Raw genomic sequence first — 17,899 nt, 5'->3', positions numbered from 1 at the left:
TGTCCAAGCAGGTCTCTAACCATTTCCTCTTGGATCATTGGAGCTCTGTTCTGCTCCCCCTCTCCATCTTCTAGCTCAGGAGGCAGAATACACGGAGAATATCTTGCCTTACTATTAAAGTCAGCATAGTTCAATTCCACATTTCACTGACTGCTCCTGTCCATAAAAAGGAATATAGTCCTGGATGCAGGACTAGCCTAAATTAAAGCCATTGCTCTGTTGCAGCCTTTAGTAGAGCTACAAGGAGAAGAACCAGTGTAATCCCACTCATCCCCATCACCAGCTCCCATCAATTTTGCTCTCCTGGGTTTAAAGCTTTGAGTGATGGCACATTTTCTGGTCCATGGTGGCAGATCCCACCCTCCACCTCTGCCTGTCTGGAGAGTCTCAGGGCCTGTTACAGGCAAGGCTGGGAGAGCAATTCCATCCCTGAAGCAACAACCCATCGTGGGCTGCTGATCTCCAACCCCATGCTCTAGGTTTTCATTGAATACGGAAATGTGACCATGGCTGTTTCCAGGCAAGATGTGACTCTTGTTCCACAAGGAAATTCAGAGGTAACTCAGCTCCAGGGGGACTGTGGGATCACAGCTGTGCAACACAACTTCTTATGTACATCCATACACACGTAAAAACAGCTCAGCCCTACAGCATGCAGCCTTTGCTGGGCCATGTTGTGCCACTCACCAACTCTGGCACCTATCAGACCGATTCAAAGGTGATGTAAAGCAGGTCAGTGAGCATGACAGTGTTTTCTTACAGCAGTGGAAACAGCAACACAAGCCCACAACAAGTCCAGGATTTCCCTTGTTCAGCCCAAGTCCATCCCCAAAACAACCACCTTACAGAAACATTGTTTTGCGGGAAGCTGCAATAAAAAATTTGCGCGTGCATGCCCACATATACATATATTATATAAATAAAACACAAAAATGTTTCCTTTTGACCCTAGTACCTCCAAAACATTTTTTTTTTTTTTTAAAAAGAGGAAAAAAATAAGCCAGAATCTGCCCTCTCACACACTGGCCTTCAAGCCAAACACTGGTTCTGCTGCCTTGATGACAGACACACAACAAGACTTCAGCAAACACAGGATGGAGCCATCGAGGGGGACCACTGAGGGTGACTAGGCAACGTCCATGTAATGGAAATCACAGCTAAGGCCAGCTCCTAGATCTTTAAACCAATTTCCAGGTTTCACATATGGAGTGAGATAAGAATCTGGCAGAGGAAACAGGAAAGCATCCCTCCTCCCTCAGCCCCAGTGCTGCAGCAAGAGCCCTCCTCCCTTTTGCCACAGATGCAGAAGTGAAGTGCTCTGTCTCCAGTTTTGAGGGACAGATAGGCATCATCCTCTTCCCCCTGTCCCCAGGGACACCAGCCCATCTTCCAAGGTGCTGATGCAGGGTGATTTCTTCTGTACTTTTAACAACAGAAGTGTTGCGTGAAAGTCCCTGGAACAATGTTGAGGAACAGTCTTAACGGTTTTGCAAGGACCACTGCGGGATTTTTCCCTTCTTTCCCAGTAGCAGAGAGGTGTCCTCGGATGTCCTGGAAACCAGAGAGGCCTTGCAGCTTCACTTTCCTCTCTGCTTGCTACAACCACATTCAGTTCCCAAATCTGTTTGCTCCTTCTCCTGTGGCCCAGTTTCACAGTGTCTGAGAACTGGACACACTGAGCACAAGCTGTTAAGGAAATATGGGGCCTTTCATAGAGCACTGAGGGTACAGACTAAGAGCCTGAATTTAACTCATTCATTGGATCAAACCTATCTGCTGCTCCTACCAGAGCAGGGACCGTCGAAGCTGGCAAAGGAAAGATGCTCAGAGGTGACAGCACGGCTCTCAGCAAACCCAGGAGACACTGCAGAGGAATAACCTATTTCTCCAGACAACTAAGCCACTCAACCTCCCTCCTCACAGTACCCATATCCACAAGGGTGATACCAGTAAGTGACCTGCTTTGCAAAGGGGAGATAAGACTGCATAACATGAAGATTTCAGGTCCCCTTTAAAGATCTTACTCGTATAGACAAGCCAGAGGAATCGGAGCCTGGGAAGGAAGCTGCTGTTGCCAGTTTTCAGGCATACTACACTAAAGAATATTTTTCCACATGTTTGTTATAAGAAGAAAAAAAAAAAAAAATTGTAGCTTCACTCTGAGCTAATTCACAACACAAATATTTCTACTCATTCTCTATCCAACAGCTACTTTCAGATGGAAAACCCATTTGATTAAAAACAGATTATGACAGATGGGAGCTGACTGGGATCCAAAAGCAACTTAAAATACTGTAATGCTGGCCCCGGGTTCTCACAAAGGAGATGAGACAGGGATAGGGGAAGCATACTGTACATGTGAATAAAGATTATATTTTTCCTTTAATTATGTATTTTTTTCTCCAGGAGCTAGGAGACAAAAAAGAACACATATGCCACAGACATCCAGGCTTTTTGAATTTCATGGCATTTCAGGCTTCTTCATGCTACTCTTCAGAACCCACAAAAACTATGTCCCCAAAAATTTTTAACAGCCTGTAAATCTGCTTGATCTAGCCCTAGTGCAGACAGGAGTTAATCCTGCTTTAAGAGTCCAGCATTGTCCAGTGGTGCAATAAGTGGCACAACACCCCGTCAAAAGGTCGGGCAGAGCTCAGTGCAAAGGGACATCCTGGGCAAGAAGCTGGATGTGTTTGGTGCAGGGAGCGGATGTAGGAGCTGGAATTCACTGCACAGTGCAGAAATGGTCCTAGCTCTGAAATCCAGGTTTTGCAGGAATGAAGTTGCCACTGACTTCAATCAAGCCAGGATTTTGCTGCACATTTAAACTAGTAATCAAATATTTTTGAGCCTTAAGTCTTTTCAAGGTCAGCAAGAGATGAATCGGGTGGCATGCAGATACACTGACTTGTGTTTCATGGGAAGACTGTAGCAGGAGCAAGAAAAGCCATTAATCATAACTTGGAGCTCTGTGAAGCGAGAAAAGAACAGGCTAAAAATCTGCTTGGTGGGACACAGGTGCAAAATCTGAAACGGCTATTGATTTTCTTTGCTTTTTGCGTAAATCAAATTGCTTCTTGAAAGCCACCATTTCAAATAATGGGGAATAACTGTTCGCTTGAGCTCAGAAAAGATCTGTAAAATGCCAGATTTTAAAAGCAAGATCTAGAGGTCTCAAGAGCCTTAAATATCACATTTCTGTCCCTCAGAGATCAGAGTTTGGTGATTATTCGCTTCTGCTGCCTTAGCCGGACCCATAAACTTTTCATGAGCAGCAAACATTACATCAGCTCACCTCGTCATTTTTTTGTTCAGATCTTAAAAGGGGTCACTGTGAAAGCGATCAACGATATCCCTGGGGAGAACGAGAAAAGCAGTCCTAGGGGAGCCTAAGGTCATGAAACCACAAGAGGATAAGGAGGCAGCAGGAAATATCAGATAAATATGGAGAGCCATCCCACGCTCCAGCGCCCTGCAGGCCCAGCACCAATCTAGCAAGCTGCCTGCAGAGCTAAGGAAAGGCTTTCTGTGGCATTCGACAACTCCCCGAAACCAAGCCCCGCAAGCCACCACTGCAGCGCAGAGCTGGTCCTGCCCACGGGAGCATCCCAACCCTTCGGTGCGCTGCTTCTCGACAAAAGATGATAAAAATCAAAGCATTTTACATGTCTTGAAGCAAGCTCTTCAGTGCAAGCATAGCGTTTTCCTACAGTCCTTATGTGTACAAAACGAAACTTTAATCATGATTGCAAATCACAAATTACCACAATAATTAATTACATAAAGTAAAAGACCTGCTTTACGTATCTGCCATGTTTGTGACCTTAAAGAAGTCAAAATGCTGTAGCAAATGCTTCACCTTAAAAATCCTTAACAAGAAAAAAAAAAAGAGCTCTGAGCAATAAGTAATAATTGAAGTACAAATAATCAACAACTTTCTGCACAATTACTGGATGCTCTATCCACTAAGAACATTCAATTTTTAATTTAACAACCCCAGTCTTTTTTTAGTCTACTATGTATTTTAAAATAAATCTTTCTTCAGGGAAACCAGAAGCGGACCTGTACAAACTGAAGAATATTAATCAGAAACTGAGCTTGATAAGCAGCTCTTAATACTCATGCTGCATGAAAGAAGGTGCAGGATGTCAGGGGGATTTTATCAGCTGCTAATTATTGTTTAATTCTAGCTGTGGGTAACTTCCACTTTACCCACCACAGAGCAGAAAATTTATTGCAAACTGAAGTTATTGCTCTCCCTCTTACTGCCTACGCCAAGTGATGAAGGGAGACGACTTCCTACTACAAAGAGCATTCACTAAAATGTCATTGGGCACAACTTTATCATTGAGTGTCTTGTTTTTAATGGCAAATTTCCAGTTGGCACAAAACTCAAATGTAAAGAGCCCAGGTTATTCTCATGTTACCGATTTTTAAATTGGCTTTTTAGAGGGTAATGTTTTGGTTTCTACACCCAGATGAGCTGGAGTGGAAGATAAATGCCTGCAATGAGCAGTCTGATGACACCGAGATAAGAACATCCACAAATACATGAGCTATTGGCGGAGACAGGATCACAGTGAAGAGACTAGAAATATGCCTGCACCCACAAGAAAGGGTGCTGTTACTCTTTAATGAGTAACTACAGTAAATACCAGCTATTAAGATAGTTTTATGAATGCAAAAACACCACTATGGTGCAATTTGTATGCAGATACCATCACCATAATGCCTTTTATAGTGGAAAATGTCAGCTTCTTCAAAGTCTCATATGAAAGAGTTGGATGTTTGTCCTCCAGCAAATCATGACTGAGTTGGAAAAGACACTCCTTTTCCCTCCCTCCACGTATTCAGATGCTATCAGTGCCTGTGAGCTGGAAACTTTCTACCAGCACAGCTCTGCACATGAAAGCTCTCTGGTCAGCTTCCGCACAAAGTCAGCCCAGCTCCCACAAGGCCTACGCAATTTCAGCTGGTTCATTTAGTTCACAGAGTTTATACTGAAACACCTCAAACTGCAACAGCCTTCTACAAAGCCAACACGCATCTGTGTCCTAAATTACCAACTGCACTGACTTACTGTTTCCATAATCCTTTTAATGTCAACGATGTTCTGACAAGCACAAATCAGTGCTCGCCTACACCCAGATTTGGAGTGATAACAGCACTTCTGGTACCCAGGAGGCTGAAGCAGCAAAGCTAGTTGCTTTTCAGGAGCGGTGTGGTTGGCTTTAGGTGCTTTCTTTCACCCCAGAATACACTGGCACCAGTACCCAGGGTTTCACCCAGGATAATTGCCCCCAGTGTCCTCAATTCTTGCCCTATACAAGAGCCAGTGCTGCAGCACGGAGAGTAAAATGCCCTGGGAATAAGAACAGAGAGTGTAAGCCCTCTTCCTGCATACATCACCTGTGCCTTCCCTTGCTTTGGATCTCATTCAGATTTACGGAAATTTTGCATTTGACTCTGGATCCAGAGTGCAAAGCATGGGCTCCTTGCCCAGCTGACCAGCCCTGAAAAGCACTGCAAGACCTGGGAAATTCCCACAGAGATGAAGCCAGACCCTCATGCCTGAGCCAGTGGTGAGCCCACCACCGGTGTCATGCAATGATGTCACCTTTCAGCAAGACAGTCTCCAAGGGACCACAGCTCAGCTGTAGTAGGTCCAAGGAACAACTCTTCTCAAGCCCAGTCCGGAGATGTTCTCGCCCAAGTAATTTGAAGAGTGAGCTGAGGAACAGAAATGAGACTTGGAAGAAACATGAAACCCAGGCAGCCCGAACCAGGAAATCTGCTCGTGGGGTGGTTGCTGCCGTGGCAAGGTGCCTTAGAGCAGTCTTCAGCACAGGGGCTGACGCAGGCTGTATGCAGGTGTGAGGCGTCTGGCTTTTTCACGGAACAGATGTGGTTTCACGGACATCCCTTTACCCAGCTCACATTTCCATTACCAAGGAGGGAAATGTAACTGAAAAAGCCAAAATGACCCACCGGTCTCAGGGACAAATGTTGCACATACCTACATTTTGGAAGCAAAGCAGAGTTACAGGATGCCAGGAACGAACAAACTGGGGAGCTCCAGCATTCAATATTTCTCATCTGTGAGCAGCCACCACAGACACAATTTGAACAGGAAAGAGCAATTCCAGTTTGCATCACAATTTGCAAATTAATTTACAATCTAATTAAATCTATAAAGAGAAGGGTGGAGGGAAAGAGGGATGAGAGAGTTTTAATGCCTTCACTGTGTTCTTTTGTGGATACTGTTTCAGCTCTAAACAGCAGTGCAAAAAGATTAAAGCTGGATTAACGCTGCTTCTCTTTTCAGCCATATCCCATCAAATCTGTTCTGCGTACAAGAAATTCAAACTAATATCTAGCTCTGTATCCAGCCGTACCCTTGAGACTCAGGCTGGGTCTTTTCTGGTTTATCTAACCCCACCACCACTGCATCCTATATGGGCACAGACCTTCCTCCTGGTGGAGAGCTAACCAGGATGAAATCCATTTCTCTTCGACAAATCCTGGTACTTAAACACAAATGAGAATAGCAAACAACTGCCTCAAACCAGCCAGGAGACATCCCTGGGAACACAGGAAGAAGAGCTCATTTGAGTATAGAGGCACCTGGCTAGATGTTTTTGTTGGTTTCCTAGCTTCAGGGGTACAGACCAGACAAGCAACAGGGTTGTGTCTGTATGACAAATCCAGCTCATCATGTTTACACAGGCAGAATAAGACAATACTTAGCCTCTCATATTTTTCTCATAGATTGATGAGATTTCAAAGGCTGTGGTTCAAATTTCTATTTAGGCTCATCTTCACCCCTCAAGATTTTTTGCATTTGCCAACTTAGGTTTTTAAACAATGACTTCAGGTCTTCACAGCACCTGCTGAGAAGATGTTAACAATTTCCATAAAATCACAGAAATAAGCCATGAAGGGAAAAACCTCCCCACGGTATTTGTCATTGTACAGTCATTTGTATGGTCATGAGAGGCATGAAAAGGTAAAAAAGTGGAATTTGCACCCATGATCTGTGACAATAACTTGACTAGAAACCCTGCAGAACTGGAACAGCTGGGAGCCCTGCAGGTTGGTTACAAACCACCTCTGAGCTTCTTGCCCCGCTTGTTTGATCACTTCATTTAACCTCATTCTTAGAGGTGTATGAGCAGAATATGATGTGTCTAAGTTTTGCAGATGTGCAATATTAGTGCTGCATTAGCAGGGCTTTGTTTGGGTTTCTTTAGCTAATACGTTGGATCACGTCAAAGGCCTGTCGAGGCTCCTAGATTATCTCCAGCTCATCCAATAACAGAAGCATATGGAAAGACAGTAAGGAACAGGGCTAGCAAATATTTGGTGGCTTCCCTGTTACCATCTCCCAAAGCTTCAGGAAGCAGAATAGCAGCTTCTCTGCAAGGAAAGAGCAGACAAGGCAAATAGGCAATATCCACCCACTAATGTACACACAGGAGGGAGACAGAGCACCTGTGCACAGTAGAAATTGGCCTTCTATTCTGTTTCCAACCTGTTTCTATCGACCCACATTTACTTTCCACATGTTATGGAATTATTTGTAGAGCAGAATAAACACAGGACTGAGTTTCTGCCATTTAAGAGTTGACAGACAATTAAGAAACACAACTTCTAAACCCACAGAGCATTAGAATAGCAAAGCAACAAATGTAAAATGGAAATATGAACATACAGGCTCCCTGTGAAGACTGGTTCCCTCACGGCTTTTCAAATACCTCACCTGGGTGTGAAAGAGGCTGTCTTTGGCAAACGAATGAAAATAATCCAGCTGCACTTGAAGGTAAAAAGTTTTCAGCTTATTGCCTCTTAAATCTGGATCACACCTGAATTATAAACTATATTTTAAGTCTGTGCTTGTGTCTTTCTCCCCATCAAGTGGTTGGTATTTCATGAGGACACCAAAATATGAGAATGTCCTGGTGAAAGAAGAAAAGCTCCTTTCAAAAAAGGAAGGAGAATCAGGCAAAGTAACAATCAACAGACAAAATAGATCCTCTCATATTTGAATTTCAAGTCCTTCAAGAAAACTTCACTGAAAGATACTGAACACAAAAAATGCATAATTTTCCCTAAATTGGTTTTAGAAGTCAGCTTGTAGTTTAAGTTGTTCTGAAAAGAAATGTGTCAACCTTGAAGGGTCTGTCTCAACGTAGAAGTCCTCAGTGCCAGTGCTGGGTGTGGAAGTGAGGTGAAGGTCCTTTTAGCCTCTCACTTCTCACCTCTTATAGCCATCATGACAGTTGCACAGTAAAGGAAAGACAAAAAGGGGACATGGAGCTTTTAAAAATTATTTTCAAACGTGAAGATAATTTCATTGTCCTGCCTTCTTCTCTCTACAGGAACAGATTTTAAAAGTTGAATCAAAACTGATTTCATTCTGCTACCACTGAAATTAATTTTATTAAGTATTGAGGCCAACTATGAGTTCCTTTAAAATCCCTACTTAGCTTATAACACATGCTTCTAGCTTCAGCTATAGGAGATCATCATACTGTCCAGTCGGTGCTGGCACCATTCAGATGAGGGCAATGTTTGTGAATTAAATTCAGCCTTAGTCCAGATGAGTACAACCTGCACCTATTTTGGACTGCCATTACGGAGTCATCAATGCATGGGAGGAATTTCATTCACTTCACAGTGCTGAATGAAACCTCAAGTGAAAGTGGGGTTGCTAAAATATCGGAAGGACGCTGCCATAGCAGAGAGACTCGAGAGAGAAGTAGCTGAATTGATACTGGCAAAAGAAGAATTGACTCAGGAGATGTTCAAAAGGGGATGAGTAGAGCTATGCTCATATTTAAGGCAAAGGGATTTTTGTCATTGAGTGCCCTGGGGCCAGGCTACCACAACAACTTTGTCGAAGAAGAATTAACAAGAATTTGCTTGCTACTGTGTTAAATGCATCAAGACTGACAAGACAGAGAATATATGATCTGGAGATCACTGTTTTCCAGTTAACACCAAATCTCATGCATCTTTGCCCAGCTATTCATGCCTGTGGGAGAACTCTCCAAAGGTCTTTCTTTCTGCTCTGAGAACGAGGACCCTACTACATTGTACCACAAGGGTCGTACTGATGTGTTTTTCCAGCTATGGAGCACTTATACGGTGCTCAAAGCACACACAGCCTGGGGCCATGCAAAACAGAGCACACCATGATATTGCTGACCCTGTTTCATGCACAGGCACAGAACAGATTAATGCACACTGTTGGTACGTAGCTTTACTCACACAAGTGACAAAAACTCACTATGCATCCAGCCTCACAATTGCAAAGAGGTGTTGCTAAAACCCAGCCTCCCTTCCGGCTTCTTGTGTTTGGGATTCCTGCTCTGCATCAACACTTGCATGTAGTTTATATTAGCATGCAAATCTTCCAGCTTTGATTTGTAACCTTATATATGACCCCCAGATGCAACATTGGAAAAGCAAACCAAGGGCCTGGGAAAGGGAGCAAAACTCCCCCCAGGCCCTTCCAGAACAATGACAAAGCTCTGGGACATTCTTAGTCCAAATAATGGAAATTCTCCTGGGATTTTGCCATAGAATAGTGGGATAATATTTTTTACTACTCATTTGGGTAGAGAGAAACAAAAAGTTCATGTAAACTAAGAGACTCTCGGATTCACAAAGCCAGACCTGACAAATATACCACTTTGATCGTGATCTACAATCCCTGATAAAAAACAGCTATGAAATACTCTTCTAATTTCTACACAGTTTGTTCAACTACATTTTTTGTGCACAACTGAAGGATAAAACTTGAGGTGAAAACAACTGATGAGCTAACAAAGCATCGCAGGACTGCCAGCATAACACACTGACAAATGAATATTTGCATTTTAATTGCAAAATACTAGAAGAGCAACTGAAAAACAGACCTATCCTCAAAATTCTGATTGCTGACACCAGTCAGCAAACGTGCAATGCATGTAGATCTTTGATTATAATGTATGACCACACAAGTAAGACTGAATCTACTTGTTCTTTACAGGATAATCCTGACAATGTGAAACCAACTCTTGGAAAACAGAGAACAGATTTCCATAGCTGCAGGAAGATGCAATGTCAAAGTCACTGGGAAAATAGTCTTTCATCGCTGTGACCTTTGATTTCAGGCTTAGGAGAAATCCAAGTTTCTTGTGGGGAGAAGAGTGAAAGAAGAAGATGATTGTGTTCTCTATTCTTGCAAAAACACCCAAATTTCTCTGTGAAATGCCAAAAAAGTAGGCAAATATGGAAAACCCTCCTTATTCCCCTCAGGTCTTCTGGCCAAGGCAGAAAAACTGATGCAAGAGTCCTATGCAGGACAGATCCCTCCCTGTCAGGGCACAGCACTGAATTAAACTCAAAATTACCTTCTTCCTGTGGAACTTCGGGTGTTCAGGAAGATACTCTGCCAAATCCTCGCACCCTCAATCACTGCCTCTTTGCTAAGTTGAACTATTGTCTCTGCTCTTTCCTTCCCTCCTACTCTTCTCACAATCACCCTCCTTTCCGCTCCTTTTCCCACGCTTGGCTTCCTGCCTTCCCACTTGCAGGAACACCCTCTCCCACCCCAGACACGCAGGACTATCATGGACCATGTAAACCCATCCATCTCCAACTGTGTAGTTTGCAGCTTGGGCCACACATGAGCAGAGACATAAATGTGGTCAAGACAGCTGTGTATTTGGCACACCGGGCTACAGGTTCTGTGGATGAGCAAGCTTTACTCTGCCTTTCTGGGATAGGGAGGATATGCTTTGTCAGCCTGGAGTAATACTGTGCTTTGGGCATTTCTGCTCAAAACATCACTCCTTTCCTAAAATATGCAAATATAAGGACCCTATAACAGGAAAATATACTTAACTGCTGTGCACAGGGATAGCTGCTGGACAGGACAATCACATTGTCTCATTTCATATCCCAGATGAGGAGTTAGGAGATGTGTCTCCAGACTGTACTGAAGCCAAAGGAGAAAGTCCCCAAGTTGCACTAGTGACCTGCACTGCTCACCAAACCAATCTGCTTCTTCCCAAACTCTGCAGAGGGTGCAAAGGAGATGGGCCTCTGAAAGGATGTAAAAAATGGGAATGTGGCTATCATCAGTAGCTGAAACTATATTGCCAAAGGATATGATCATCAAATCATCCCACAAGCCTGGGTCACATACTGGCACAAGCCATCACCTTAGCTCTCTACAGTAAGCCTGGACCCTCTCGGTGCTGGGGAGAACAACATCCCCAGGGATTCTCAATCACCCTGGGCTGGGTTTCGTCACTCGCATAGCCTCCGTCCTGCAGCAAATTCCCCATCTCCTCTGGAGACACACGCTGCCGTTCGGTAATGCACTTTCTGTCAGTGCTGTCAGGGTGGCGCTGATGGTGACCACACTAATTCCTTCTCATCTGCCTATCACAACCCGGCCACAAGCCACACATACCCCAAAGCTTACTCATTTTTGGAGGGAGAATGTGTGGCTGCAAGTCAGCATGTGTCACCTTAGAAATAAGCCTTTTAGGGTCACTCGTATATTATATGTTCCACTGAAATCAGTACTAAATATGAATCAGGAAAATGACTGTATGCATTTACATTTCTGTCAAATTCAGGGTTTACAGTACCTTGGAATAATAAACAAACCTCTTCCTTTCAATCCTCAAGCCTGAATGTTCTCCCATTCCTAGCCACTTAAAGGTAATTATTAATGTTCCACAGAGAGAAACTCCATTTAATCTGGTTGAGTGACCCCCTCCCCAAAGCCTAGCAAAACCTGCTGTCTAACAGCAGACTTTCAAGACTAATACAGCTGCACTCAACACATGCTGCAGCTAGAGGCAGCAGGAACTTGCTAGGCAGGATTTCAGGAAAAAGTCCTAGTTTTATACATTTCAAAGTCAGGATCTCAAACTGGTCAAAGCTATTCATTTCAGATCCTTCTGTAAGCACATGGCTAGGGTGGACATTCATCTCTGGAGGTGCCTCTTCATCCGCCTGCAGGAGGATCCTGTGCCAGACAGACATCTATTGTCCACAAGGCTGAAGTTAAGGTAGATGCACAATAAGGAAAGGTCTACGCGGTGCAGAGACACCCAAATTGATGCTGACCTGTGTCCTGCATGATGCAGCATCGCCAGTCCACAGTGGTCCAGAAAGCAGCTTTGCAGGGTCAGCCCCATGTCCTTTGCAGGGCACTTTAGCTCTTGCACAACATCACTTGGATGCGGCTGCTCTGCTTGATTGGTCTTGTGAACAGCATACGTCTGTCATACGTCTGTCATAGCCACTGCGTCCAACTGATAGTAATGCAATGCTTCCAAGTGCCAGACTTTTTTAAAAATGAGGATTTGACTCCAATCCTCATTCAAAGGATTCAAAGTTTTTAATCTAGGTCCCCAGAACGATTTTAAAATCCAATTAATGAAGTGCTACTCACAGGAAGAAGCTGGAGGAATCGCTATAATTTACCATGAAGCAGATATGCAAAAACGATAATAATCCTGACAGCTGGCCAAGCCAGACTGTCAGTGCACCAACAGCCGCAGCATGGGCACAGCATGGATCAAAGTCAGCGTCTGCATTTAGTAATGGACAAGCAGTAATTTGCACTCATGGAGCCTGGGAAGAGGATGGGCAATTTTCAAGAGAAGCTCCTCTTTGACTTGGCTCAGCTGCCAGCTCCAGAGCAGTGCTCGACACACAGCTGCTTTGCCAACACACTCCAAGGCACAAGCAGATGATGGGGCTGATGGGTTAGACAGTCAGTTTGGCCAAAGGGTGCAGAAACTTTCTGCTGCCTCATGGTTGTCCTGAGAGAGGATGTCCTGAGAGCCAACAACAATTTTTGTCCCACCCAAGGGCAGCAAATGGGTTACTCCATTCATGAAGCAACGTGTAGAATGAACATATCTCCTGCCAAACCTTTAACAATGAACCGATTTGAAAATCCTTTCCCTAAGCGTTCACTTTTACAGAGCAGATTTGAAGTAGAAGACTGAGATAAAGATGGATGCACTCAACAGTTTCTTGACCCATTTCAAACTTTGTTGCTCCCAGGCACCTATTCTTACTTCCCCAAATGTTTCTAGTGGGTAACAGGAGCAGATGCAGACACAGGAGAGCAACATGCAGCTTCTTTACTACCTAGCACGTCCATAGTTTTTTGCTAGGACCAGGGATCTGCTTACAAGATACAACAAAGTCAGCTTGGATTAAGGAGATGCAAGGGCTGCCTGGAACAGCCACGGCTTTGGTTGCCAATGGGAAACAGAAAATAAAAAGCAGGGGAGGGAAAGCCAAGCTCTGCAGCCTTCTCCATGCAGCCATCTCCGCTTGAAGGCTGAGGTGGCGATGGGGCAAGCTGAGTCAAAATCATTGATCCTACCTGTATAGGACCTTAAACAGTCGGCTGAATGCCACAAAATGCATGAGGTGTGAATTACAGCATCATAACTCACACCCTGAAGTGTCTTATTGCAAAATGGCTCAAGGCTCAGCTAGGATTTTTTTTCAGTGTTGTAATTCCCCTGCCTTTCTTCTCTCCCTTGCAACCACCCTTTGAGTAGAAATATGTCCAAAGAGGATCAACTCTCACCCTCTTCAGCCCAGTGAAACATGAGCAAAACTAGCAGGGCTTGGCCCACTCTGTCTTTTCTCAAGGCTTCAATAACATTAAATTAATACTTTTTAAACATAAACCACTTGTTGCCTTGGAACAACACAAAGACAGATATAAAATCACCCAGTTCATGGATGGTGCTATCAGCACGCTCTGGTATGAGCCATAGCCTCCTGCATTTTAGCAAAGTGCTGCCCTTCCCATCCACCTCTATGCATCGCTCTATGTCAAGAGAGGATGGGCTGCCATGCAAATCAAGGCAAGGTATGAAGGAAGGCCACCGGCTTCAAGCCCCACGATCTCCCTGAGCCTATCTCAGTTTGCATCCTGCTGATGTGATCTGGGAGGTCACCAGGTAAAAAAAAAAAAAACAACTTTGCTCACACACCAGTAGATGCAGACTATTAGAGGAGAGAGGCTGCCCTCAGCAATGTCACCGGACCACTTGCTCCAGGATTTGCCCTGGTCTGCCTCAGGCAGAAGGAATGGACATCCTGGATATCCCCTGGGTAAAGTGATGAGACAATTCATCAGTCTGGAGGCCTGTGAGATATCTTCCAATAAAAAAGCTTCCAAAAAAAAAAAAAAAAGAAAATAAATCTGGGGCAGGAATCTGCTCCCAGGTCAACCAAAACCCACTGGAAGCAGCAAGCAAGGAGGAAGTCTCCCCACAAGAAATACCAAAACCCATCTGACACAGCCACTGTGGCTGCTTTCACTTGAGGGAAGAGACAAAGTTAGACAAAACAAAGCTCTTCCAGAGGAGAAAGCCACAGGCTCGGGTACAAGACACACCATTAGGCTCCCACAGTCTCTCCTGTCTGTTATCCATCCAAACTGCTCCTGAGGGTAAGCAAGGGAATCCAGCTGGAACACTGACCGGTAGTTTTAGCAGAGGGTAAAACCACGAATCCTGAGATACAGATGATCACAGTGCAAAACCACTGCTCCCATCAGCAGTCTCCAGGAGCATCTCAGCAAGCCCAGGACAGCCCTAGATGGGATAGGAAAGGGCAAAACCTGGACCCGCACACTTGCAACCCACCCTTCTCTGCTCTGGAGAAAGTGATTCCTGTTTCCTCGAGCTGCCTGTGAGGCACCTCCACCAGCAACACAAAGATCACCCAAAAAATTCCTCATGGCTTGTAAACACAGAGGCAAGTCTCACCTGATTGTGAGATGTTGGTCTGATGTTTCCAGTTCTTCATGGTTACAGGAAACACCTCCCCAGTAACCAACTCTTTACTAAACACTGAGACAACGAGCGTTTTGCTTTAGTCTCACAGATAAATGTGATCTCAGGAGAGAAAATCTTCATGGAAAGTGCAGAACACAGACTGAACAGCCTGCGGAGATCACAACGGTGATCTTGGAGGCCCAGTCTGCCAAGGCACTGAAGGACAGGCTACACTTCAGGAAAGGGCCCAAATTCCAGAGGTTTAGATGGGATTTGAGCCTATGCTTAACTCTGTTGCTTACTTGCAGCCTCTGACCATGGAGGTCTTCCTCTTTGTCACTTTGTCCAAAGAAGTGACAAATTAAAGCCCTTAGACTTGTACAAGTGCAGCCTCTCTTGAAAACTGTAACTCTTGGTGTCCATCATCCTTCCACTATAATTTTGGACTTTCCACAAACCAGGCTCATGGTCGGTCTACAACCCTGACCAAGTATGACGATGCTCTTCCAGCCTTGCACAGAAGAGCAGGAACCCTCTAGTCACACATCTCCAACTCCAGCATACATGGATTGCTCCAATACCCTCATTTCACACATCAGTTACATCCTGACAACTTTTTAGCTGGAGATGACTGAATCCTCTCCAGATTGGCTCACTTCTTGCTACAGCTGCAGTAGTCGACACACATTTCCAACCCTTGTTAAACCACCCTAGCTGTGGACACCACATTGCCAGTTGTGCAGCCTGAGGAGGGCTCAGAAACAGCCCCTTCATAGTGGCAAGTAAGCCACGTCATGACTGCAGTCACCCAGCAACCGGGACTCCTTGGAGAGACTGCCACACGGCTTTGGTCTGCAAACTGCACTGCCTCTTAACTTACAAACACAAAGAGCCACAGCCAGCAAGCATGTCACCAACTCTCCAAGTTAGAACATCACTATCACAGTGAGAAATCATGCATGCAAAAAACGCAGAAAACAGAAAAATGTCACACTTCTAGCTGACTAGCCCTATGTCTATCCCATGGATTTAAAGAGCAGGACACGTGAAACGAGCTGAAGTTTTTTTCAGGAGTTCAGCAAAATCGCGTCTATGGGAGAGGGGCACCAATTCCCATCTGCAGACCTGGCCACTCAAGAGGTCCACATGGACCTCAAGAGGTCCACTTGGAAACATCTGCCAGGCCAACTGGAGAGCCAACTGCATTCTCACTGACAAGGGAATACGCCTTACCTCAAAAACTGACTACAAACCAGCACTGAGCTGCAAATCTCTTGGCAGGGAAATTATCGAAGCATGATTTAAAAGCGAGTTCTGAATCTAGGGAGCTCAGCCAACTGCTGCATCTGGCCACAATATTGAGAGTCAATCTCTCAGTTAATAACATCAGACTCCATCGAGGTGTGACATTAAAATACAATCCAAATAATATTCCAGTCTTGTCACTTTATTCTTTTTCCCCTTGGAAGGATATCTGGCATGCAATGCTTGGGTTTTCCTTCAGCCCAGGGAAACCAGCAGCAACATTTTCCAAGGATCTCTATTGCCTAACTAGGGAGTGGAAGGGATGCAGTTAGTTCATGCATGGCTCCTAACATTTTTCCAGCCAGCTGGATTCCCATTCCCTTCTCTTATCCTCTCTCCTATGGAGAAACATAGTTGCTACAATCAGCCTGTAGCTGGCGAGGGAAGGAAACGCCATTCTCCTTGCTGCCGCTCCAGAGTCAGCAGCTGACAGTGCAATATACCCACAACCTCCTTTAAAAAGGTAAGGACATCACTTTCACCTCACATACAAAAGCTCTCCAGGAACAACTGTCTCAGTCCAGATGCTTCTAGCTGTGGAAACAGTCTGTAGATCAGATTCTAAACCCAGCTCAAGCAGACCTTCCTCTGTGCCCATGCTTTTGCACAATCCTCCCCACAAAACCAGGTAGGACTCAGACCAACCCAAACAGCATCCAGACTTTAACTCCTACCTTCAAGTGAGCACAGGGCCAAGGCCTTTGATGCTGAGGGATGGATGTAAGAATGGAGACCGTGAGAGGCCCGATTTGAACTATAACTAAAACATCACAGAGTTGTTTCCTAATCATGAGAACATGGCCTTAAAAAGAACCATTGTGTTTCCATCAGAAAACTGCATTGAAGCTACACCACTGAAATGGAGTCACTGCTTCAATCGCGTACGGAAGCTCCACTCCAAGAATGACTACAACCGCGACACTGGCTTAAAGACGAGCAGATGGCACCTGGAGGTGAGTGAGGTGGGAGAGGAAAGGGAAGAAAAACACTTCAGAAAAAGCTTGTGCTTTGGTCTTAAACACTCATGGAACAAAGAGGTCAAATGCAGAGGGAATTCCTAAGCAAACATCCCTCAGGAACACCAGCACTAGCACACGAAGCTGGGACAGGTACAACTTACAGTGCCAGGCATAAGACAGAAAAAAGTTTTGGAGGCAAGATTTTTTTTTTCTCTGGAAAAGGAGCAACTTGGCTATAAAACAGTGCATTTCCATACCGTATTTCTTTTGAGCCTTGGGCTGCGGGCAGTGCTCTCCTACTGACTGCCAAGCTGGCTACTGTGTTCCTCTTTACTCTACAATACTTATTTGATTAGCAAGATACTATTTCAGAGCTATAAAACCCTCCTGGAACATGCTCCCAGTAAACTGTATTTCTTTTCTAATTAATCATTTTATTTGCCTAATTATTAGCAGCACTTGGAACAAATTAGACAGCACAGGAGGAATCCAACAGGGTTTTACACACTGCCCTACTGAGGGCCAGGACTGAGGCCTCCAGCTCAGCTCCTCCTAGGAGAAGGCTGAGGCTGGGAGGGAGAATACCAGGAAAATGCCAGGCATGATGTAGTCCTGAGGTTCATAACATCTGAGTCAACTTCTGTGTCCTACCTTGACCTAGAAAAGATGTTGTCTTACAGGATTGCCTTCGCGGAGTAGTAAGTCTTGTCTACCCACTTCAGCACAGGCAAGTACCCTCTTACGAGGTGCATTGTCCCTCTGCAATAAGTTGCCCTTCGGCAGGAATGACACAGAGCAGAAGCCATGACTTCCCTACAC

The 17,899-nt window shown here is 44.8% G+C and overlaps 1 protein-coding gene across 4 annotated transcripts in view; it reads right to left on the bottom strand.

Moving 5' to 3' along the window:
- Window positions 1-17,899, bottom strand: part of SH3PXD2A (SH3 and PX domains 2A) — a 253,653-nt gene that overhangs the window by 211,278 nt on the left and 24,476 nt on the right. The window lies entirely within an intron of this gene.

The sequence above is a fragment of the Cuculus canorus genome, chromosome 7 (genome assembly GCF_017976375.1).
Source record: "Cuculus canorus isolate bCucCan1 chromosome 7, bCucCan1.pri, whole genome shotgun sequence".
Taxonomy (NCBI): domain Eukaryota; kingdom Metazoa; phylum Chordata; class Aves; order Cuculiformes; family Cuculidae; genus Cuculus; species Cuculus canorus.
The sequence above is the reverse complement of the archived record's forward strand: the minus strand, read 5'-3'. Positions and strand labels throughout refer to the sequence as shown.